We start from the raw sequence: 25,234 nt of genomic DNA, 5'->3' as shown, positions 1-25,234 counted from the left end.
AAACTCCCAGTCGAAGGCACAATTTGCATATTACCCTTTTATTATATAGGATATTTGAAAATAATGTTTCTGGTTAAAATATGTTTCCTCCAAAAGATATTTTAAAGCCCTAACCCTTGGTACCTGTAATGTGATCTAATAAGAAAAAAGTTTTTGTTGATATAATCATGTTAGGATGGTCCCTAATCCAATAAGACTAGTCTACGCTAATAAAAGAGTAACTTGCAAATTGACCGCACCTTCGTGACATCCACCAGCCAGTCAGGAGTAAGTATGCAAATTAACCCAACAAAGATGGGTTAGTTTGCATACACAGGCACTGAGCGGCTGGGGGCGGGGCAGGATGCTTGCATCGTCGCCATGGCGAAGACGCAGGCGTTCTGCACTGCCCCAGCCACTTCAGGCCTCTGGGCAGCGTGGGAAGGCGGAAAGGCGGCTCTGGCCTGAGCAAAGGTGGTGCCGGCAGCCAGGGGAAGAAAGGCCCATTCTTGCATGAACCTTCGTGCATCAGGCCTATAGTGTTCTTATTAAAAGAAAGAACGTGGACATAGATACACAGAGATGACAGAGGCAGAGATTGGAATAATGCAGCTGTAAGTCAAGGAATGCAAAGCTTGCTAGCAAACCATTAGAAGCTAGAAAGAGGCAATGAAGAACTCCTTTATAGGTTTCAGAGATAGTGTAACCTTGTAGATACCTTGAGTTACACTTTTTGCTTTTAGAACCATGAGACAATTTCGATTATTTTAAGAGACTCTTAGTATTTTCTTACAGCAGCCCTAGGAAATGTATAAAAAATGTTTAAATATTTTGTGTTTTTATAATTTATATTTTACGTTCTAACTTAATGCCTCATTTTTAACTTGTCCTTGTCCCTTGTTTTCTCACCTTTTTCTGTTTTTTACATTTCCTTTGCCTTTTTCTCTCTACATTTCAAACTCTTCTCTAGCTGAGGCTGTAGCTGGAGTCCTATTATCCGGGTTTTACCTATCAGGACTATAAACTAAATCCTTTATTCTTCACACTGTCAACTCTGTAATACATGGGCATTATCAAACACTGATTTATTCACAAAGAAATATTGCAGAGCCTGCCTTCGTGGCTCCTAATGTTCCTTGAAAGAAAGTTAGTCTCCTATAATTTTAGAGCAGTATAATGGACTTTAAAAAGTCATCTTGTTTAACCTTTTCATTTTGTAGATAAGAGTAAACTGTATTATCTCTTCCTTTTAGGATGTTCTCAATCTCTGAAATGGTATGGTTGAGACTTCATGTTAATCTAATCTTTCCACTTGGCTTTTAAAAATCAAATTGTAAATGGAAAAACAGGTGTCTATGAAAATTATGCAATTAAAATTAAAAGCTGGGCCCTAGCCCATTTGGCTCAGTGGATAGAGCGTGGGTCTGTGGACTCAAGGGTCCCAGGTTCGATTCCGGTCAAGGGCATGTACCTACCTTGTGGGCACATCCCCAGTAGGGAGTGTGCAGGAGGCAGCTGATCGATGTTTCTAACTCTCTACCCCTCTCCCTTCCTTCTCTGTAAAAAAAATCAATAAAATATATTTTAAAAAAATAATAAATAAAATTAAATTAAAAGCTGGAATTTTTCATGGTGTGTGAAAGTGTATTTTGTTCACAGATAGTATATAATTTTTTCAAAATTAACTTTTTTTAAAGGATAACTTTGTGCCATATTTATACCTGAAATATTAGCTCTAACCAACCAGACTATTATTATTCCTATTTAAATTTGGGAAATACTTAAACACAGTTATAGTTAAATTTTTATATCAGATTTTGTAGGTGAAAAAGTTAGATAAACATTTAGGCATGAGTTATATAGTGCTGTTGGCCTTGATTTCAATTTTAATGACTCAATTATATATTAAGTAGCGTGTCTTTAAGTAGAAGCACATAAAAGAAGATTATATATATTGATAGGTTGATGAAAATATTGTGACCCAATAATCACAGGAATCTATTCCTGTATTTCCACTCGGAGGGGAGGACTCAGTATTTGGTTATTCAGCATTTATGGTGACTTTATAGAACATACTGGTAACTATTGCAAAAAATAGCAATCCCACCAATTGTTCTTGACTATAACATTAAAAAAATGGTCCTCTGACACTTTGGAACTAAATTGTAGTTTTTTTGCATGTAAAGAAGCTTGCTTGTGAAAATTAACTCAAATTTAAATTCGCATTTTATCAAAGATACCTCTTTCCTGCCCTAACCGGTTTGGCTCAGTGGATAGAGCGTCGGCCTGCGGACTGAAAGGTCCCAGGTTCGATTCCGGTCAAGGGCATGTACCTTGGTTGTGGGCACATCCCCAGTAGGAGGTGTGCAGGAGGCAGCTGATCGATGTTTCTCTCTCATTGATGTTTCTAACTCTCTATCCCTCTCTCTTCCTTTCTGTAAAAAATCAATAAAATATTAAAAAAAAAAAAAGATACCTCTTTCCTGATCAATAGACTGACTGGCGAGCCTATATGGAATCTGGGCAAGAAGATGGAACTCATGAGACTGAAGCACTTAATTTCTTATTCGCAATTGCAGTTTATAATACTTAAGGCTTTTATAATACTCAGAATTCTTCTAAATATTACATAAACTTTAGAAGATTTCTTACTACTTCAGGAAGAATCCCTAACTGCTAATTCTCCTTTTTAACTTGATGACTTCAAGATGGCTTTAGTACTACCCTTATATAGTAGCCTCATTTAAAATTGCATGCTGGCTATAAATACATTTTCCATAGTGCCTTTTAAAAATTAATTTCCTTAGAGGTTTTGTAAGGTGTTTTTCTAAGGACCATCAATTTTAGAACTTCTTTACAGATATTTAATAGTTTTTGTTATGCAAACCCCTTGTTAGGTACTATGGAAAATACAGCTAAATATGAAAGATCTTTGTCTTCTTAAAGCTCAATGTTTTGTAGAGACATATAAATGCATAAATAAAGCTATTATACGTGTTACAGTAAAAGTCTAACAATCATCAGATGGGTCTATGAGATAGGAAAAGATTAATTTTGATGGGTGATATCTGAAAAGTCATTGAAAAGCTGTGTTTGAACTAGGCCTTTGAAAGGATTGATTGAATTTTAAATGGATATGGGGAACTATCTTGAGCTAAATCAGAGAAAATAAATAAGAAAAAACAGGATGTTTAAGGATGTCTGATGTGCATAATTAGAGGAATTAGTAGAAAATTAGTTAGAAAGGGGAGTTAATCTGTAGTGGGTAGAAGATTTGGACACCTTTCTATATGTAATACTAAAGTGATTTGAGCAAGGGGAATAGTCAAATTTGTTTTAGGGTCAGTTTGGAAGAGTTAGATTAAATGCCAGAAAGTCAATTAAGAAATAGAAAAGAACTGAAATAGTACAATGAGAAAGGTCAGGGAAAAAAAGGCATGTAGATGTGGCAGTTTTTTCTCTGTATATAATATTTAAAGCCATGAAACTCTTGGACATTAAAGTGATAGACTTAATCTTGAGCCACATCCATGTTTAAGGGTTGAAAAGTGGAGCCAGCTGGGAAGATTGAAATTATATCAAAGAGATAGGAGACAATGTATCAAAATGTAGTATTTTCAGAGTAAAGGGAGCAGTAAGTTTCTAAGAACAGTAATGTGAAATGCTTCTGAATTTTATTAGGCTTGAAGACTTATAAAGAGACTAGAATTTAGCAGTAAGTAGGCCATTACTGTGAGAGAACAAATTCAGGAGAATGCAGAAATAATAAGGTAGATTATGTTACACTTCAAAATAATTTAGGCCCTATCTTAATGATGGTGCATTGATTATGGAAAGTATTTTTCACTAAGGAGGAAACCAAATGTCATCTATGTTGTAGCACCTGAGAGCATGGTAGCATGTCCATAGTGGTAACTAAAAGAAACAGAACAGGTCTTCTCTTCAGAATATGGCTAGGAAAGTAGTGATTGTTGTTTATCCACCCCTGTGGAGCAAAAGATGTTTGGTTCTACAAATGCTTATTACCCAGATATTTGTTGGTTGATTTGATGGCTAGATGAATGAATATGATAGGGTGGCCAGGTTTCATTTTAGTTAAATGTTTGCTGGCAAGGAGACTATTTAACAAAAGGTCAAGGAAGTTATTTATTCTATGGGATTGGTTCTAAAATAACACTAGTAGAAGTGATTGTTCCTGTTTAGGAGGATTGTAGTGTGTGATCATGCTAGAGGAAATACTTGGCTAGAATGGCAATGGATTATGGCTCTGAGAAAGAGATTAAGAATGATAGGTGGTCTTGTATCCTCCTGTTAATAATGAGGGACTATGAAGTGGATTTGGCATTAAAATGTTTGTAAAACATTAGTATGATGTGATCACTTTGTCCTGTCTTAATTACTCCCACAGACCTTAAATAGATCCCAGTAGTAATTTAGTCTGTGGGAATGAATGCTAGGATGACTTTTAAACAATTCTTTGAATAGGAGTGGGGAACTTTTTTTCTGCCAAGGGCCGTTTGGATATTTATATGACCATTCACAAGCCATACAAAATTATCAACTTAAAAGTTAGCCTACTGTGTTTGGTCAAACATTTAATTAACTCACTCCTAATGCCTTGGCAGGGCCAGATGAAAGATTTTGTGGGCCTTATAAAGTGGCCCGCAGGCTGGACATTTCCCGCCCCTGCTTTAAATCAAACCTGTGGAAGTGAAGTTAAAATATTGAATGGAAATATAAATATTTTATGTCTACATATATTTGCCCCTTCTATTCAACTTCCTATCCCCCCCAACAACAACAAAAAAAGAAAACTGTTAAGTTAAAAGATTAGTTTTTAAAGGGTCTTTATTATATTAAAAAGGGTAGTAAAAATACTGCAAAACTTACAATTATGATCAGATATTTTTACTAAAGAACTAATATTTGGAAATAATCTCACAGACGATACTATTCTTTACTTTGTCGATATCGTTTTGTGTACGAAGTAACAAACTTCTAGAGCTAGCCCTCATTTATTCACTTTTCGATTCTTATTGCAAAATGAATTCCAGCTCTATCAATATTTTTCTATAAATAAGCATCTTGAGAATTGTATGCATTAGAGATGGACAAGTCTTACTAGGTCATTTTGTTTGTATATTGCCAGTATAGAGCCTTTCCCTATAGGAAAACCTCAGGAGCTTTTTCTCAACCAGTTTTCAAAAATTTACATAAGTTTTTGGAGTTTCCTGGTAGTATAATTCCTGCCTGTAAACCTTTTTTAAGGGTATTTTCCCACTGTTGGCCTAAACTTGCTTTTACTGCTTCTTAGAACATTCATGTAATTTACATATTTTCGAGTATTGTCTTGTTTATTATCTTTTTTTTTTTTTTCCTGCAAAAAGCTTTATTGTTTCATTTGGTCCAGTGCATGGGAGAGGACTCCAGGGTGGTTAAAAGAAGGGCTAGTAGTTTCGGGAAGAGGCTCAGGTAAAAGCCAGAGACACCAGGGGAATGCAGGGGGCGGCCTCTGAAAGGTTTCTGGGCTCCAAAGGCTCCTAGTTGTGCTTGAGGGTGAGCCTTTGGAAGAGATACTCGCCCAGCCCAGCCTGGGGGCCTGCCAGCCTGCGGATGTTAGTCAGGTGGTCGCCCATCTTCTTGATCAGTTTCACCTCCTCATCCAGGAAGTGGTTCTCCAGGAAGTCGCAGACATGAGTGTCTGCAGGGGTAGAAGCCAGGGCATGCAGCTCCAAAAGGGCCTGGTTCAGGCTCTTCTCCAAGGCCAGGGCGGCTTCCATGGCGTTCTGAGTTTTGGTCCGGTCATCCTGGGAAGGTTTCTGCACATCCTGGAAGAGAATGCGACCGACTCGCTTGTTTTGCAACTTTAAGAAATGCTCCGCACCCTCATGCTTCTTCTCCGCCAACTCGCGGAAGAAGTGGCCCACACCCTCCATAGCCACATCGTCGCGTTCAAAATAGTAGCCCAGAGAGAGGTAGGTGTGGGGGGCCTGCAGATGCAGGTTGGGCAGCCTCCACCTCGGTGGAATAATTCTGACGAATTTGGGAGCTCATGGTTGTTCAACAATGAGGAGTTAAGGTAGGAAAAAAAACACCAGTGTGTTGGCTGGTCCCGGAGGTGGTTCTGAAGGTGGTGACTGGATGAGACGCAGGAGAGTGGCCGGAGGCTGGAAGAACGGGTGTCCCTGGGTCTGTTCCGTCCAAACACTGTTAAAGCAAGAGACAGATCCGGGACCTCTGAAGGCGCTACCTTGTTTATTATATCTTTATTTGAAAACTGCATTGCATACGTTTGATTTTTGTGCACCTGTCATGAATCTTTTAGAATATTTTTCTGTGACTTTCATATTCATTTTTATTATAATTTTTTTATTCTGTAAGTAGCACTCATCTTAGAGTTTTTGCTGTATAATCATGTTTTTGAATAATGAATGACATTTCTAAAATGTGATATGATTTTATATCCATGTAATATTTAATTATAGTAAGTGCTATTTAAAAATTATTTTTAAAGATTCAGTTAGTAGCCCACAAACTTTAATATCAGCTGCAGTAATATTAACTGTAGAATTGGGAATTCATAGTCTTTTAAGGAATTATCAATATATAAACTTAAACTACAAATGTGTAAATACCATCCATCAAATAGCACTATCACTATTCATGAAAAGCAGGTCACTGCTCATTATCTTATTTATAAGCCAGATCATTGCTGCCCTTCTTAAAAAAAAGGAAGAAATATTCCCAAAGGTTTTTACTATGCAGTTATTTTTTGCTGTTTTAATTAACATTTTTTGCTATGAACTTACATTCATGTTTTTGTTTCTTTAAATTATAAATATTATCATGTGCTTAGCAAAATGAATAACTAGACGTAAGTTGCTAGTTCTACAAGAGAGAACATTTTTAGTTTTCACTATTGAAATTCTTATATGAATAAACCAAATGAAAACTTTTTTTTAAAATATATATTTTATTGATTTTTTACAGAGAGGAAGGGAGAGCGATAGAGTCAGAAACATCGATGAGAGAGAAACATCGATCAGCTGTCTCCTGCACACCTCCCACTGGGGATGTGCCCGCAACCAGGGTACATGCCCTTGACCGGAATCGAACCTGGGATCTTTCAGTCCGCAGGCTGAGGCTCTATCCACTGAGCCAAACGCGTCAGGATGAAAACTTTTTTACATGACTACCAAAAGAGTGAACTGAGGAGAAGTACAATGATTTAAACTTCAAAATAATTCAGAATTTTTGATGGCTAAGCTGAAATTTACTAGTGTTGTGTAGGAAGTTACTCTGGTAAAATGGTCCCTTCCATGTACACTAACTGGCACAGTCTCCTAGGGGATGTGCAACAAAAAGATCCATAGGGCCGAAACCGGTTTGGCTCAGCGGATAGAGCGTCGGCCTGTGGACTGAAGGGTCCCAGGTTCGATTCCGGTCAAGGGCATGTACCTTGGTTGCGGGCACATCCCCGGTGTGGGGTGTGCAGGAGGCAGCTGATCGATGTTTCTCATCGATGTTTCTAGCTCTCTATCCCTCTCCCTTCCTCTCTGTAAAAATATCAATAAAATATATTTAAAAAAAAAAAAGATCCATAGGAAGCTTATTAAAATACTGGAATTACAGAGTTACTAAATCATTTTAAAAATATATAGCAACAAAGAAGGGGGGTTAAGAAAATGAGAAGACAGGCCACAGACTGGGAGAAAATATTTACAGAAGACATCTGAATAAAAACTGTTGTTCAAAATATACAAAGAACTCTTAAAACTCAACAATAGCAAAACAACTGATTAAAAAACAGGCAAAAGACCTTGAACAGACATCTCACTAAAAATGATTTACAGATGGAAAAATGTACATAATGAAAAGATGTTCAACATCAGATGTCATTAGAGAATTGCAAATTTAAACAAGGAGATGCCACTACACACCTACTAGAATTGCAACCAAGCCAGAATCCCTTTGGGAACTAGCACCCCACCCCGCTGCCTCCCTCCCCGCCACTTCCCAGTTTCTTACTTAAAAAAACAAGACGGGAGTTTCTTTTCCTTATTCACTTAAGTCAATTTTCTCAGACATAAATCAGGGTCTCGGGCACTAGTTCCCCTTCTGGAATCATAGATAACATACTGTGTATACCTCGAGTTATTTTTACAGGAATATGAACCTCCTACCCCCTTCCTACACATACTCACTTAAGATGGAAAACTGCTGACCTACAGTCAAATAAACCCCAAACTAGAGGGCGCCAGAGCATTGGTGACTCGAAATTTTGAAATATATCTTTGTAACTCCAGCTTCAACCAATCAGAACATAACCAGAAACTGATCAAGCATTCAACAGCCCTACCCCAATTTTACCCTTTAAAACCAAGTGCCAGTAAACAGTTGGGGAATTGGGGAATTTGGGCCTTTAAACAATAGCTTTCCCATTCTCCTTGCATAGCGTTAGCAATAAAGCCACCCTAATTTCTCTGCTGCAAATTCTTGGTATTCAGTGTTTGGCTCTGCTCTTGCCGGTTAGATGAATCCTTTTTCTGCTCAGTTACAGAGTGAAAAAAAAAAGTCCAAAACATTAACAACACCAAATGCTGACGATGATATGGAGCAACAGGAGCTCTCATTCATTTCTGGTGGAAACACAACGGTACAGCCACTTCGGAAGATAGTTTGGCAGTTTTTTACAAAACTGAACATATTCTTATCATACAATCCAGCAATTATACTCCTTGGTATTTACCCAAATGAGTTGAAAACTTTTTAAATACAAAAACCTGCACATGGATATACACTGAGTGGCCAGATTATTATGATCTCTGAACGCATAATAATCTGGCCACTCAGTGTATACCCTATATAATAAAAAGCTAATTGTCCCCTTGACCAGGAGTTCGACCAGCAGGCAGGCCGGCCAACCGCCCATGTCCCCTCCCCCTGGCCAGGCTGGCCGGACCCCACCCATGCACGAATTCATGCACCGGGCCTCTAATACATACATACACACACACACACACACACACACACACTGAGTGGCCAGATTATTATGCATTCAGAGGTCATAATAATCTGGCCACTCAGTGTATATACCAACTTTATTTGCCGTTACTAAAACTTGGAAGCAACCAAGAGTTTTTCAATAGGAGAATGAATAAACTATGGTACATCCAAACATTGGATTATTATTAAGCACCGAAAGAAATGAACTGTAAAGCCATGAAAACACATGGAACCTTAAATGCATATTTTACTAAATGAAAGAAGCCAATCTGAAGAGGCCATATACTGTACAATACAACTACATGACATTCTGGAATATACAACTATCCTATATGATAAAAGTCTAATATGCCAAGTGTCCGGTTGGCCGTTTAACCAATCAAAGCGTAATATGCTAATGATATGCTAAGGACACTCAACTGCTCACTATGACGTGCACTGACCACCAGAGAGCAGACAGTCGACCAGTTGCTATGACGTGCACTGACCACCAGGGTGCAGATGCTCCAACCAGTAGGTTAGCTTGCTGCTGGGGTCTGGCCAATCGTGACTGGGCAAGATAGGGCCAGACATGCCCTGGAGCCCTCCTGTGGTCCCTCCCTGGCCACCGGCCCCAATCAACCCTGATGGGGACTGGGCAAGATGGCCCTGATTGTACCCGATTGCTGGCCCGGTGGAGGGACCCCACCCTGGAGCACAAATTCATGCACCGGTCCTCTAGTGGAGAACATAAAAAGATCAGAATGAGGGGAAGGGATGAATGAATAGGCAGAGCACAAATAATTTTTAGGGCAGTGAAACTGTTCTAAATGATACTACAATGATGTCATACATTTGTCCAGACCCACAGGATGTATAACACTAAGAGTGAACCCTATTATAAACCTTGGATTTTGAGTGATAATGATGTGTCAGTGTAAGTTCATTTATTATATCAAATGTATCACTTTGTTTCAGGATGTTGATAGTGGGTTAGGTTGTGCATGTGTGGAAGTAGGGGATGTATGAGAACTCTGTTTTCCATTCAATTCAAACTGCTCTAAGACATAAGTCTATTTCAAAATTTAAAAAGAAAGAAGGGGAGCCCTGGCCGGTTTGGCTCAGTGGATAGAGCATCGGCCTATGGACTGAAGGGTCCCGGGTTCATTTCTGGTCAAGGGCACATGCCCAGGTTGTGGGCTCAATCCCCAGTAGGGAGCATGCAGGAGGCAGCCTATCAGTGATTCTCATCATTAATGTTTATCTCCCTCTCCCTCTTCTACTCTGAAATCAATAAAAATATATATTTTTTTAAAAGTGGAAAAATATGAAGTTGATTAACACAGGATATGGCATAGTGGGGTGAATACTAAATTATGAGTTTTATGAAGTTATTTCGTCCCGTCTATGCCACACAACCTTCCCTACTGATAACATAACTATAAAGATCAGAGTTGAATGTGAGCCTGGGAACTCATCCCAGGGAAGAGGCCTGGAATGATGAATACATGCTTAGTAACGGAGGAGTAAGTAAGCCTCACAAGTATAACCAAAGACTTGCTGAGCAGCTAGTCTTTCATCTTTGACATTTTGGGCAGAGGACACCTGAGGCCAATAACGGGTATCATCAATGAATGATCATTTTATCAATATGTAGATGACATGATCTGAGCTTAATGAATAGATTGCATTTACTTGGTGTTCCCACGTATTCTCTATTTATTCTTTCTGTGTTTAATATACTATGCAGGATGCTTGCTATCTATACTAACTATATCATGAGTTTCATTCATCCCATTTTTTTTCTTGTTATCTAGATAGAATTCGATAGTATCCAAAAAATATAACAAGCACATATTTACAGCTATTATGTCATAAACCTTCTTTCCACAAATAAAATTTTTGTGTAACAAAGGAAAAAAAATGCTCACGTTCATAAATTTTTATAAATAATTTCAAGGACTTTATGGACTCCTTGAAGGCTTTGTTTGTTTGTTATTTGTTTGTTTTAAACCCAGGTTGAGATCCTCTGCTCTAGAACAGGATACATCAAGTTTTTTCTGTATATTAAAGTATAATTAAAAACCTTAGGCTAAACATTTCCAGTTCCTTTAACCAGTCCTAACATGACTTGATTACACATAGACCTTCACTGTTAAGATTACCTACTTTTACTTATATTCTAATGTCTATGACTTTCTGAATGGGTGCCTTCAGTTTTCATTTGAAGGGATCCTAATATATTGGGGCTGTTGCCTCATACTGAGTTTCTATTTAGCTTTATTTTTACATCATCTAAAATCTCTGGGACAATATTTAAGACATTGTAGATTTTCCACTGAATAGTTGTAGAATGAATAAAACTTCCTAATCCTTTTTGCATCAAAAGCTGTCAAGCAAGTTTTACCACATATTATAGTAATGTGTTGCCTGTGAGGGATGGGGTAGGAGTGTGTGTTGCACCATATTTAAGTAGTTTCTGACTTTTTGGAACCTGAACTGGATATTGAACATTTTTACTCTTGTTAAATTTCATTGTACAAGAACATTTAGTTCTTTTGTTATCTAGAGAGATGCCAGTGAAAAAAAGGTAGTTTATATACTTTCCTGTATATAATACTATGTATGCACAGTGGGTAGGTGCTTCATAAATGTTTGCTAACTAAATGAATAATTAATGCCATGAACTTATAGTTTATAAAGTATGTACTTTGAAAGCTTGATTCACTACTAGTGAATGTTTTATGTGTTATGTTTCAATGAGTAACTTGAATATATTTTTCTAAAGATAAGCACCTTAAATTATAGCTTTATATATACTCTCTAGATGTCAGGATAGGATACCTAAGCTTCTCCTACCATTTCCACACACAAAAAAACAACAACAATGAATTGCTACAATTGAAAAATCTGTGATAGAATTTCGGGCCTTCACCTCTTTGGGCCACAATCTTGAACCAACTCATTCTGAGTTCATAGTTCATGTGATCTGGGAAACTCTTGCTGCTTTATAGGCCATTTTAATCAGCTTTGAAATCTTTTGTTGAATGATTAACCACACTTCTGGCTCTTCATGTCTTCTCTTGAAGAACTTCCTTTTTGTTTCTCCTCCTATAAGTAGAAAGTAGGGAACAACAATGATTGTAGTCCTCATCTTTTTTTTTGTGTGTGTGTGTGTGTGTGTAATCCTAACCTGAGGACTTTTTTTCATTGCTTTTCAAAAAGAATGGAAAGGGAAGGAGGGAGGGCGGGCAGGAAGGAAAAAGGGGAGAGAGGAAGAGAGACAGAGACAGAGACATGAGAAACACACTTCAACTGGTTGCCTCCCGAAGTTTGGCAGGGAGTGAACCTGAAACCCAGGTGCATGCCCTTGACCAGGAATTAAACCTGTGACTCTTCAGTGTGTGGGCCGATGCCCTAACCACTGAGACACTGGCCAGGGCTGGGATTCTTATATTTTTTAAGCTTCAAGAGAAAACAATATTTTATATTGTTTTATATTTGGGCTGTGATCTCTCTTTCCACATAATCTAGGGAAGCACCATTGCCACTTTCTGAGATTGCTGCATTACCTTCTTCATATTTTTAGGAAGTGAAAGCATCTTTAAATAGGTCTCTCTCTACATTATACCAAAGAGCTTATCCTCTGCTCTAGATTATTTGAATTTGAAAATCCAGTGTGTGAAATTGATCTTTACTACATGGTTCAAATATACCCACATTGTGAATGAGCAGCTTTCCAATGTAAGCTGTTGGTAAGCTATTTCAAGGTTCTGTGCTTCCTGAGAAAGTAGGAGGTTGAAGTAGCAAAGTGACAAGGAGACTCATCTGTTTAGAGAATGTCTTAAGACCTGGACTGGGGCACTCTGTCTGAGATATAGTCACTCTAGGTCATGTGTTCTCAACTAAGATTCATGGTTTCCCAAAGCTGACTGAACCTCAGATTTAACTGACATATCAGTTAAAACTAAGTATTCCTAGGCCTGTCCTATGTGCTTTTTATGTGATGGTCAGTCACATGTAGCCACCAGAGGAGACACAAGAGAGGCACATGAAAACAAAGTTTATTATACTCATAGGTCCTTTAGAAATAAAGTCATTGCATGCCACAAGGAAGCAGGTTCAGCCAAGCAGGTGGAGAGCCAAGAGGCAGCACAAAGACCTGTGGGCTTTGTTGGGGGTCTGGTTGGAATACACTAGAAAAGGAAGATGGGGATTTTATTGGTGCATTTGAATGCTACTAAGTTAGGGTCGGGGGAGAGCAGGAAGGAGAACTGTGGCAGGGGCCCACCTTCTTCACCTGGTCATATGGGCAGGCTGCCTACAGCCAATTTGTGGGCATGTTAAGAGAGCAGGGAAAATATTTTTTTAAACGAATATTTTTTAATTCCCGTGTGGCTAGTGGTGGAGCTTCGACCCATTGACCAGGAGGTCGCTGTTCCATTCCTAGTCAGGGCAATGTCTGGGTTGCTAGCTTGATCCTCAGTGGGGGGGGCATGCAGGAGGCAGCCAATCAATGATTCTCTCTCATCATTGAAGTTTCTATCCCTGTCTCCCTCTCCCTTCCTCTCTCTCAAATCATTTGAAAAATAATAATTATGCATGTCATGTTTTGGGAGCTACAGCTTTCATCAGATTGAGAGTTCCTCAACTCCAAAAAAGTTAAGAATAAGAACACTGTCACTGGTTCTTAAATTTTACAGTTCTTCAGACATACATAAGGACTTGTTAAAATACAAATTACTAGGTCCCACCCTCAGAATCTGCTTCAAGTAGTCTGGGGTAAAGCCTAAGAAATTGCATTTTTATTTGGTCCTTGGTGTTGCTGATGCTTCTGGACAGGGGGCTATCCTTTGAGGACCACTGTTCTAGAACTTGACTGACACAGCTGTGTGCCTTCAGCATCAAGTTCTTTTTATTTATATGTGTGTGTGTGTGTGTGTGTGTGTGTGTGTGTGTATATATATAATATATATATATATATATATATTTATTTATTTATTTATTTTTTTACAGAGAGGAAGGGAGAGAGATAGAGAGTTAGAAACGTAGATGAGAGAGAAACATCGATCAGGTGCCTCCTGCACACCCCCTACTGGGGATGTGCCCACAACCAAGGTACATGCCCTTGACTAGAATTGAACCTGGGACCCTTCAGTCCACAGGCTGATGCTCTATCCACCTCTAACCACTGAGCAAAATTGGTTATGGAGAGCATCAAGTTCTTGAAGCAAAGTATACCTTTCAGGATTCTTCATCAATTATTATAGCAATAAACATAATGAAGCATAACAAAACTCAGTCTAGTTTATCACTGTAAGAGAATGGTAAAAAATCTTCCTTCTTCCTGGCAAAGGAAGTGGCCGTGGAAAGTGTACAAACATTGTTAAATCACACATTGATAAACCTGTTTCATAAACCATTGCTTCTATATATAGCATTTCTTCCTATCAGAGTAGAAAAATTAATAGTTCCACTTTTTTTTTAATGTTTTTATTGATTTGAGAGAGAGATGAAGAGAGAGGGATGGAGAAATAGAAGCATCGATGAGAGAGATTGGCTGCCTCCTGCATGTCGCCTACTGGGGATTGAGCCCACAACCCAGGCATTTGAAACAGGGACCTCTCAGTTCATGATTGACGCTTAACCATTGAGCCACACTGGCCAGGCTATGACCACTTTTAGTGGTTTGATTTTTTTTTTTTACCTAAATATAATGTAACTTTTAAAAATGTGTATGTTTATTATTTTTTATTTTAGAGAGAGGTCGGAAGGTAGAGGAAAGAGGGAGAGAAACACTGATTTGTTCCACTTATTTATACATACATTAGAGGCCCGGTGCATGAAAATTCGTGCACTGGCCGGGGAGGGTCCCTCAGCCCGTCCTGCCCCTTCTCACAGTCTGGGAGACCTCAGGGGATGTCCTACTGACGCTGAGGCCCGCTCCTCATGGGGCTCACAGCTGCCAGGGCTTTGTCTGGATGGATGTCGTGAAGACGTCCGCCCTAATTAGCATATTACCCTTTTATTAGTATAGATTGTTTGCTTCCTGTAGATGCCTTGACCAAGATCATACCCACAACCTTTTCATATCAGGATGATGCTCTAACCAATTGAACTACCTGGCCAGGGCCTAAAATGTAACTTTTAAAAAATTAATATTCTGAACACGCTTTTTAAAAGATTTTTATTCTTTTAGAGAGAGAGGAAGGGAGAGTGGGAGAGAAAGAAAAACATCGGTGTGAGAGAGAGACATCAGTTGGCTGCCTCCTGCATGCCCCCTACTGGGGATTGAGCAGAAAGCTCATCATGTGCCTTGACCAGGGAATCGAACTGGCAACCTTTCAGTGCATGAGATGAAGCCCAACCAACTGAGCCACATTGGCCAGCGCTAAAATGTAACTTTTTAAGTGCTCATATTTTCCAAGGCCAAGTAAAATATAGCTCAAAGTTAAAACAGTATAGTTTGACTTAAATGTAACAGGAAGCAGGAAAGATGATCTTAAGGGTTCCTGAAATTAGGAAAATTTGTTCTATTTTAAAAAGCTCCTAAAGCAGGTGGTCAAATGCAGAGAAGCTTTTAGATCCCCAAAGACAAAACAACTGTTTCAAGAGCTATAAAAACACTACTAAATCCACAAAGTATATTTGCCCACACTACTTACAGGCTGTCTGAAACTTTGGAGGAAACTAAGACCCTGGGAGGAATCTTTATTAGCCTTGAAGAGTCTAATTGTCAAATCTTCCTCTCTCTAAAGAGATAAACTTAAGTAAGGCTTCTGGGCATCATTAATGGGCCTCAACTTTTTCCTTTCTCAGTTAACCTTAGGACTTTTGTTGCCTCATGCCTTTAAAGGGAGTTGTCCTCAGTGAAACAGCAACTGACCTGAACTAAGCATAGAGGGGAGGGACTTTGTTTAAAGGAAGTGTATTAAAATTAAATTAGTGATAATTGACCTGAAAATAGATTATGGGTATTCATTTTCTCTGTACATTTTTGAAATATAACTTTCAATTGCCCTACAACATATTAGAAGGGAAGGAATGTTTATTTTAAATGAATAATAATTTCTAACTGAAATAAAACACTGTAGTGTGATGTAAAGTTTTCTTTTCCATTGTACTCCTTTTACTTGGTGCAGCAGTACTTTGATATTTCATAACTGTCAAAATGTTTGCATAAATTGTCAATACATAAAGAAAACTATGGTTGAAACTTCGATAACGTTGGCATTACCTTACTATATTTTGAATTTAAATACTACTTAGCACATGTGATCACTGTCACCTAAAATGTATTAATTCTTACGATAATCAAAATAGCTACTGTATCATACTTAATGGAAATTGTAAATTCCCCTTTTCATTTCTTTTAGAAAAGCAAGCAAGAATTTATTGACTGCAACAAAAACATACTTAGGGCAGTAAAACAAGGAAAGGCATAGAAGAAGCAACAGGAGAGCGTAGGCTGGGCTGTTTTGGCTCACTGGAAAGTCAGAGAAAAGGGGGGAAAGGGAACCTTGGAGACAGGTTCAGCGGGTAAGCCTGGGACGAGCTGCTGCTGCCAATTGCTTCTCTGGTCACAAGCCTCATGGGGGTCCCTTAGAGGTTAGAAGATACAAGCCTTGGGGGCGGTGGGGAGAGAAGAGGGGAAAGGAAATGCAAGGATGTGGTCCTTGGAGGGAGAACTGTGAATCCCCCTTTTTAAATTGAAACAGTCCAGCTTCCAGATTGTTGCTGACATCATCAGAGTTTTTGACAAACAAGGAGGTAATGGGGAAATAATTGTAGAGCCTTGTTGACTTGTAGAGCTGTGCTGCACAAGAAACAGATGTTTGCCAGACGGAAATTAACAAAACCAGTAAAGAAATAGAGATTTGATTCAACTTCACAAAAGTATAAACAGTGAAATTATTAAGGAAAATTGGAAAATAGATTTTAAAATTAGTTTTAGAACAAAAAAGGCCAAGAAAACAGTCATATGCAAACATAAGGGCATATACTCTGTTCTCTAAGGATGGTATGGTTGACAGGTCCTCAGTCTGTAAGACATTTTATCTTAGCTTAACTTTTTATTTTGTGATTTTTTTTTATTATCATTTCAACACATGCCTTTACTTATGATTGGGTTGATGTAATCTATCTATATAAAAGCCTAATATGCAAATTGTCCATGCAGGATTTTGACCGGGAGACAGATCACTCGCTATCACATGTGCTGACCACCAAGGGGTGGCGTGGAACAAAGAAAGGCCCCAGCCGGCAGCGGGGAAGGGAGGGCCTCGGCCGGCAGGCAGAAGCCCCTATAGGCCCTGATAGCTGGCCAGGTCTAGGGACCCTACCCATGTATGCATTTCAGGCACTGGGTCTCTAGTTATGTAATAATTTTTATTCCCACAAAATTACATTGGCTTTTCATCAGAAGATATAAAGAATCTGTGGATTACAGTAATCCCATGCTACAGAAGTCTTCCATGTAGTTTTATTTCTGCCGAGCTATATAGGCCTTGGTTAATTTACTCTGAAGTGGGAGATAATATGTTTTATTTTTAATTCTTTCACCTTATGTGAATAATACAAGAACATTCAGCAGTACTCTTTTCATGCTTTCATATATGCAAAAGTTGTAGCAGTGTTGATGAAAAGTTTGGTTTAAACTTGCTTATCTTCACTTTGCTATTAAACATGAAGTGGCTTAAAGAAAGCCATATTAGAGTCTTAGAATTGGAAAGAATCTTTAATATTTTATAAATTACCCCTTTCTAACATGAGAAATGGGATCCTTCAATGACAGACTTGTCAAGTTAGTTTTCATTGAGATTCTTCTTAATAGTTTCTAGTTATTGGAAGCTAAAAGTTCACTACTTTGTGAATAACTCTGCTTGTTTTGGTAGTGTTTATTAGAAGTGTTATTGCTTCTTTGTGTGGAGCTAGAATTGGCGTTCCTAGAAATTTTACTTATAAGGCTCTACCTTTCCAATTTTCCAAACCTTTTAAATAATAGTACATAATTATTGTTTGTCCTACTCCTCATCTCCAGGCAAGACATCTCCATTTCTTCTAATGATCCTAATACTCCATGATTTTTACATTTCTTTGACACACCTTAGTTTATAATTGTTTCTCTTATATTCTGATGTCCCAAATTGAACAAGACATTCAGAGATGGTATAAACAATGCAAAATATGAAGGGACTGTTATTACTCCCTTGGTCTTAGCACTTTGTGTCAAAAATTTACCCCTACTTTTTAATATATAACTTGTATTGACTTAGTGTCTTGAAATTCTTTCACATGAATTTCTAGGAAGCTAGATCTTCTTTATATTCTATGTAGTTGATTTTTTTAACCTAAAAATTGGACCTAACTTTTTCACTGTTAAGGTTGGGGATTAATCCTTATTCCATCTTTTCTTGATCATTTAAAAATGTAGTTCTTCATTATATTTTGTGATATATTTCAGAATTATTCTGTCATTTGTTGTCATATAAAGATAGCCTTCAAGTCATAGTATGTAAGAACAAAGATGAAAAGATAGCATAAGTTAAAAAAAGTACCATTATTCAGTACTCTTTACCAGGTACAAATGCATCAAGAACTGTCATCCAGCCCATAGTTCATTGACTTACATATCACAGGTTGTCTTGATAAAAGTAACCTTTTTTCCCCCCAACATTTCACATTGTTTATTAATGCAGTATACATTAGACCCGAACTGTGCAGTTTCTAAGACTATCATGTTTCATCTTTCAGATTCTTTTGCACTTTAGGTTATATCTACAGAGGTACCCTTAAGTAGATGAACCACATTTTTTATAGTTGTTGAAAATATACTACAGAGTGAAATGGTTTAAATATAATTTAGGCACATATTGATTATGAAAATAGATATCTCTCAGTACAGTACTTCCCTGGTAAAAATAATAAAGCAAAGAAAATAATTCATTTCTGAAGTTGCTTTCCTTTACCTTAAAGGCCTGATCTCCTCCCACTATGCATATACCCTTCACTGTAAGGAAAGCTTTGCATATGTATATATAGAATAAGCTATGTAAATATTCAAGACATGTCATCCTCCCAAAGGATACAAAGTGGGTTTTAATAATTCATTGCCTCAACTGATGAGTCTGGAGAATTCAGAATCCATTTAGGGCAGATGTAAGGACACGGTTTACTGGTGAGGAAGTACAGGCCCCTTCTCTGCCGCTGCAGAGAGATAATGACTCAAGAAAATGAGGCTAAAATTATTAAAACAAAACCAAACCAGAAAATATAAGTTAAAGAACCACAGGTGCTGAATGACTGGTATTACATTTTGGACCAGCCAAATATTTTTATTTTTAAGTTTTTTGGTGACTATATAATTAAACAGTCAGTTTAAAATCTCTCATTCTCCAATGTAGAGTTTTAGCTGCAATCTATTGTGTAGCTATCTAAAAGATGACTTTGCAATACCCATTCCTATTTTGCAGGGTTGATTACAGTGGATTGAGACTTAGTATCTAGTTCTAAGCTGGCCCTGATTAAACTATTTGGCCACTGAATTAAATATTAGTAACACACCTTGGTTTTTTGGTTTTGAAGTATCTTCCTATGCTTGTTTTGACTGTACAGGAGGAAACTAGGCTGGTAGTGTAAATAAAAAATTGTCTGGTCTGCATTGAGTGGAACTTGCTTAGAATGAAATTCTGAAGAGTGCTCCTTTAAAAGTTGTTGCTATAAATTGTTACTACAGAGTTCCACTGTAACTTCAGCTGACAGTGATGTACTAAGGGTCGTGGCATTAAAAAGGTTGAGAACCACTGATTTAGAGGATTATGCTTGTTCTCAGTGGTGCATAAAGAAAAAAGTTACATCAGCTGGCAATGATGTAAACACAGATATTTACATTACGATTCATGTAACAGTAGCAAAATTACAGTTATGAAGTAGCAACGAAAATAATTTTATGGTTGGGGTCACCACAACATGAACTGTATTAAAGGGTCGCGGCATTAAAAAGGTTGAGAACCACTGCTCTAAATGGTTTTGTCTTTTTAATTTCCTTACAGTGTTATTTCTTCTAGACAACTGAGTGGAAAAATGAAAGTGATAAGGAAAACATTTTCATCTTGAGCATCTTCCTCCATCCCTAAAGTCTCATCTCACGCTTTGTGACATATGGAGTGGTGTCAGCATCTCTTCAAATATAGCTCCCTTAATGTTGGAACATCTCAGGTTGGCTTCCTGAAGGTCACACCCAGACAGGTGGCAGTTCTCTAAATCAGTTCCTGCCAGAGTTGCTCCTCTGAGGTTACAATTCTTCAACTTTGCATTTTTTAAGGTAGCGACTCTCAGGTTAAGGCCTGTCATTTGACTTCCTTCCATATCCACACCTTTTAGATTAGCACCTTCTAAACTGCCTTTAAGACCAGAAGGATCTTCAAAATTACACAGTTTCAGGGATGCACCTTCTGCATTAGAACAGAGCATCTTGACTCCCTGGAGATTTGCACAGTCAAGCACTGATCCAGTGAGATCAGCTCAAGATTTGCACAGCAGAGTTTAGCATGTGCAAGATTGCAGCGGCTTAAATTGGCCATCTTGAAGTTAATGTATCGAAGGTCCAAACGAGAAAGATCAGCACCACTAAAGTTTAAACCCTGGCAACGCAATTCTGATTTAGTTGGAGTGGGTAGCAGAAATCAGACAAATTCCTTTCGTGATATTGGTGAATGATCCTCTGGTGGTTGAGAATTCTTTATTGCCACTTCTAGGTGTTCAATCAGTGAGTCAATACCAAAAAATCTGGCTTTTTCCAACACCCCCAGTAAATTAATGCCATCATTTACAATGAGTTGTCCATGACACAAGTAGTTCAAATGGTTCAAAGTACTCAGGACTTCGGTCAATTAAGAAAGCTCTTCTATGATCTTGCTTATTACCCCAGACACCTTTGTCCTTAAACATGTGGGTCAGCATACTATCGGGTTCTTTGTTCACTAAAGTGCTCCGTGTAGTTGTAAAGTACCGCCCTCCAACATTTAAGGTAAGCCAGTCTGTGTGAGATCCTGACAACCCTTCAGGTAGTTTAGAATCTGTCTGAGGATCAATGAATGGCTCTCCTTCACTCACAAACCAAACATCATCATCCCTCATCAAAGCAATATCATCAATCAGTCCACCTTTCCCATTTTACACACTAGTGGCTTTTATGCCAAGTTTACTGCTGGCCACAGAGAGTAAATCAGATAAAATTCCATATACAGTGACCACAGGAATCAGCACCTGCGGCTGTTACCCTTCCCTTCGCTTAACCTGTGGAGGAAACGGCTGCCATCGGAGCTGGCTGATTGGGTTAGAACCACTCTAAAAGTAACCTTTTATCTTTATTTATTTAGTTAGTTTTAAATTTAAATTTTATTTTTAATTACAGTTTACATTTAGTACCATTTCATTAGTTTCAGGTGTCAGGCATAGTGGTTAGACAATCATATACTCTACAAAGTGTTGCCCACAATATTTCTAGTACCAACCTGGCACCATACATAGTAATTACAATATTATTGCCTATATTCCTATGCTGTACTTTATATCCCTGTGACTATTTTGTAACTATCAATCTATACTTCTTAATCTATTTACCTTTTTCACCCAGTCCTCCACTCCCCACACCTCTGGCAAACATCAGTCTATTCTCTTTATGAGTCTGTTTGTTTTGTTGTTTATTTTATTCTTTAGATTCCACATATGAGTGAAATAAAATGCTATTTGTCTTTCTCTGATTGACTTATTTCACTTAGTATAATACGCTCCAGGTCCATCCATGCTGTTGCAGATAGGAAGATTTCATTCTCCTTTATGGCTGAGTAATATTCCATTGTATACATGTACCACCTCTTTTTTATCCACTGTTAATGTGCACTTGGGTTGCTTCTATATCTTGGCTAATGTAAATAATGCTACAATGAACATAAGGGTACATGTATTCTTTAAAACAAATGTTTTAGAATTCTCCACATATATACTCAGAAATGGAATTGCTGGGTCATAAGGCAGTTACATTTTTAATTTTTGGAGGAACCTCCATACTGTTTTTCATAGTTGCTGCACCAATCTGCAATCCCACCAACAGAGCACTGCAGTTCCCTTTCTCCATATCCTGGCCAACACTTGTTGCTTGTTGATGATAGCCATTCTTACAAATATGAGGTGATATTTCATTGTGGTTTTAATTTGCATTTCTCTGATGATTAGTTATGTTAGGCATAATTTTATGTGTACATTGCTCATCTTGATGTCCTCTTTGGGGAATAGTCTACTCAGGTTCTCTGCCCATATTTTAGTTGGATTTTTTTATGGTGTTGTGTTGTATGAGTTATTCAGAGTTTTGAATATTAACCCCTTTTCGGATGTATTATTGGCAAATATGTTCTCCCAATGAGTGTGTTATCTTTTTTATTTGCTTTGCTGTGTAAAAACTTTTTAGTTTTGATGTAGTTCAATCTGTTTATTTTTTCTTTTGTTTCTCTTGTCCAAGGAGATATATCAAAAGAATATTGCCAAGAGAAAGGTCTGAGATTTTACTGCCTATGTTTTCTTTTAGGGTTTTTATGGTTTCCAGACTTACATTTAAGTCTTTAATCCATCTTGAGTTTATTCTTGAATATGGTGTAGGAAGGTGTTTTAATTTATTTTTTTCATGTATCTGTCCAATTTTTCCAACATCATTTATTGAATAGCCTCTGTTTACTCCATTGTGTGTTTTTTGCCTCCTTTGTCAAATATTAGTTTGGCTTGGGTTTATTTCTGGGCTCTCTATTCTGTTACATTGATCGATATGTTTGTTTTTTGCCAGTACCATGCTGTTTTAATTACTATGGCCTTGCATTATAGTTTGATATCAGGTAGCATAATACCTCTATCTTTTTTCTTCTTTCTCAGGAATGCTATGGCTATTTGGGGTCTTTTGTGCTACCATATGAGTTTTTTATTATTTGTCCTACTTCTGTGAAAGGTGGCATTGGTATTTTGATAGGAATTGCATTGAATCTATAGATTGTTTGAGTTATTATGGACATATTAATGTTTTTAGTTCTTCCTATCAATGAGCACAGTATATGTTTTCATTTATTTGTATCTTCTTCATTTTCTTTCTTCAGTGTCTTATAATTTTCCAAGTACAGGTCTCTTTTTCTCCTTGGTTAAACTTAGTCTTAGGTATTTTTATTTTTACTTTTTATGCAATTACAAGTGGGATTATTTTCTTAGTTTCCCTTTCTGATAGTTCATTATTGGTATATAAAAATGCAACCAATTTCTGGATATTAATTTTGTGTCCTGCTATTTTACTAAATTCATTTATCAGTTTTAGTAGTTTTTGTTTTTTTTGAGGGATGTCTAGGGTTTTCCATTGTATTATGGTATCTACAAATAATGACAATTTTACTTATTCTTGTCCAATTTGGATGCATTTTATTTTTTCTTGTCTGATTGCTGTGGCTAAAACTTTCAATATTACATTGAATAAAAGTGATGAAAATGAACCTCTTTGTCTTGTTCCTGATCTTAAGGGAAAAGCTTTCATTTTTTTTCCCGTTGAATATGATGTTTATGAGTTTGTCATATATAGCCTTTATTATGTTGAGATATGTTTCCTCTATCCCCTCTTTGCTGTTTTTATCATTAATGAGTGCTGAATATTGTCAAGTGCTTTTTGTGCATCCATTGATATGAATATACGATTTTTATCCTTCATTTTGTTTACGTAGTGGATCACGTTAATTGTTTTGCAGATGTTGAACCAAACTTGCATCCCAGGAATTAATCCCACTTGATCAGAGTAAATGATATATATTTTTAAAATATATTTTTATTGATTTCAGAGAGGAAGGAAGGAGAGAGAGATAGAAACATCAATAATGGGAGAGAATCATGGATCAGCTGCCTCCTCCACCCTCTTATTGGGGATCAAGCCCACGAACTATATGTATTATCATGTGCCTTGACTGGGAATCAAACCATGATCCCATGATTCATAGGTCGACCATTGAGCCACACTGACTGGGCAATGATCTTTTTAATGTATTGCTGAATTTGATTTGCTAATGTTTTAATGAAGATATTTGCATCCATGTTCATCAAGGACACACACACACACACACACACACACACACACACTCACTCTAGATGCCCAGTACATAAAAATTCATGCACTGGATGGGGGGTCCCTCAGCCGGGCCTGCCCCCTCTCACAGTCTGTGAGCCCTCAGGGGCGGGAGGTGACCTGGCAATCAAGGGAAGGCGATGCCCCCATCACACCTCTGCTGCTGCCACTGCTGGCAGTGCAAGCCTCGGCCGGCCCTGGTTACCTGCGCCTCGGGTGGCCCTGGGCGGCTGGGCAGCCGCCATCTGAGACTTGCCCGTGCCTCGGGCCAGCCTTGGGTGGCTGGGGGTCTGAGGGCAGCCGTCTGGCTGCACCGCGAGTCTGCCAACCCCCCACCCTCCGGCAGGGCTAAAAGGACTGGAGGACTCGGGCAGGCCTGAGGGGACTGGGTGTCACCATCTTTGTGACGGTGTGACGGTCCATTTGCATATTCCCTCTTTATTAGATAGGACTTCTTTGTCCTGTTTTGGAATCAGGGTAATGCTGGCCCCATAAAATGAGCTTTGGAGCCTTCCCTCTTGAATTTTTTTTAATAGTTTCAGAAGGAGTGGTGTTAATTCTTTTCTAAATGTTTGGTAAAATTTACCTGTGAATCCATTTGATCCAGGACTTCTCTTTGTTGTGAGTTTTTTTAATTTTTTTTTATTACTGCTTTAGTTTTGTTGTGTATAATTGGTCTGTACAGATATTCTGTTTCTTCTTGTTTCAGTCTTGGAAAATTATGTTTTTAGGATTTTATTCATTTCTTCTAGATTGTTCAATTTGTTGTCTTATTTTATTTTCTTATAATCATTTGTATTTTTGTGGTGTCAATTGTTACTTCTCTTTAATTTCTGATTTATTTGAGTCCTCTTCCTTTTTTTTCTTGATGAAACTTGTTAAAGGTTTATCAATTTTCTTTAGTTTTTCAAAGAACCAGCTGCTCGTTTTATTGATCTTTGCACTGTTTTCTTTTTGGCTTTTTTTTTTTTTTTTTTTTTTTTTTTTTTACTCTCTTTTACTCATGTTGGGCTTTCTTTGTTGTTTTTTTAATAGTTCCTTTATGTGTAAGGTTAGATTGTTTGAGACTTTTCTTGTTTATTGAGGTAGGCCTGTAATGCTGTGAATTTTCCTCTTAGATTTTAG

At 37.8% G+C, this 25,234-nt stretch overlaps 1 protein-coding gene and 2 pseudogenes across 4 annotated transcripts in view; 1 reads left to right on the top strand and 2 right to left on the bottom strand.

The window, feature by feature from the left end:
* The window catches only part of JMJD1C (jumonji domain containing 1C), a 283,189-nt gene that overhangs the window by 152,178 nt on the left and 105,777 nt on the right, over positions 1–25,234 (top strand). The window lies entirely within an intron of this gene.
* LOC308257519 (ferritin light chain-like) lies at positions 5,520–6,033 on the bottom strand (annotated as a pseudogene). The gene has a single exon. The product of its transcript is annotated as a ferritin light chain-like (transcript).
* Positions 20,104–20,925, bottom strand: LOC308234078 (BTB/POZ domain-containing protein KCTD9-like; annotated as a pseudogene). The gene has a single exon. The product of its transcript is annotated as a BTB/POZ domain-containing protein KCTD9-like (transcript).

Source organism: Plecotus auritus (genome assembly GCF_963455305.1).
Source record: "Plecotus auritus genome assembly, chromosome: 9".
Lineage (NCBI taxonomy): Eukaryota > Metazoa > Chordata > Mammalia > Chiroptera > Vespertilionidae > Plecotus > Plecotus auritus.
This window is presented reverse-complemented; position numbering and strand designations above follow the sequence as displayed.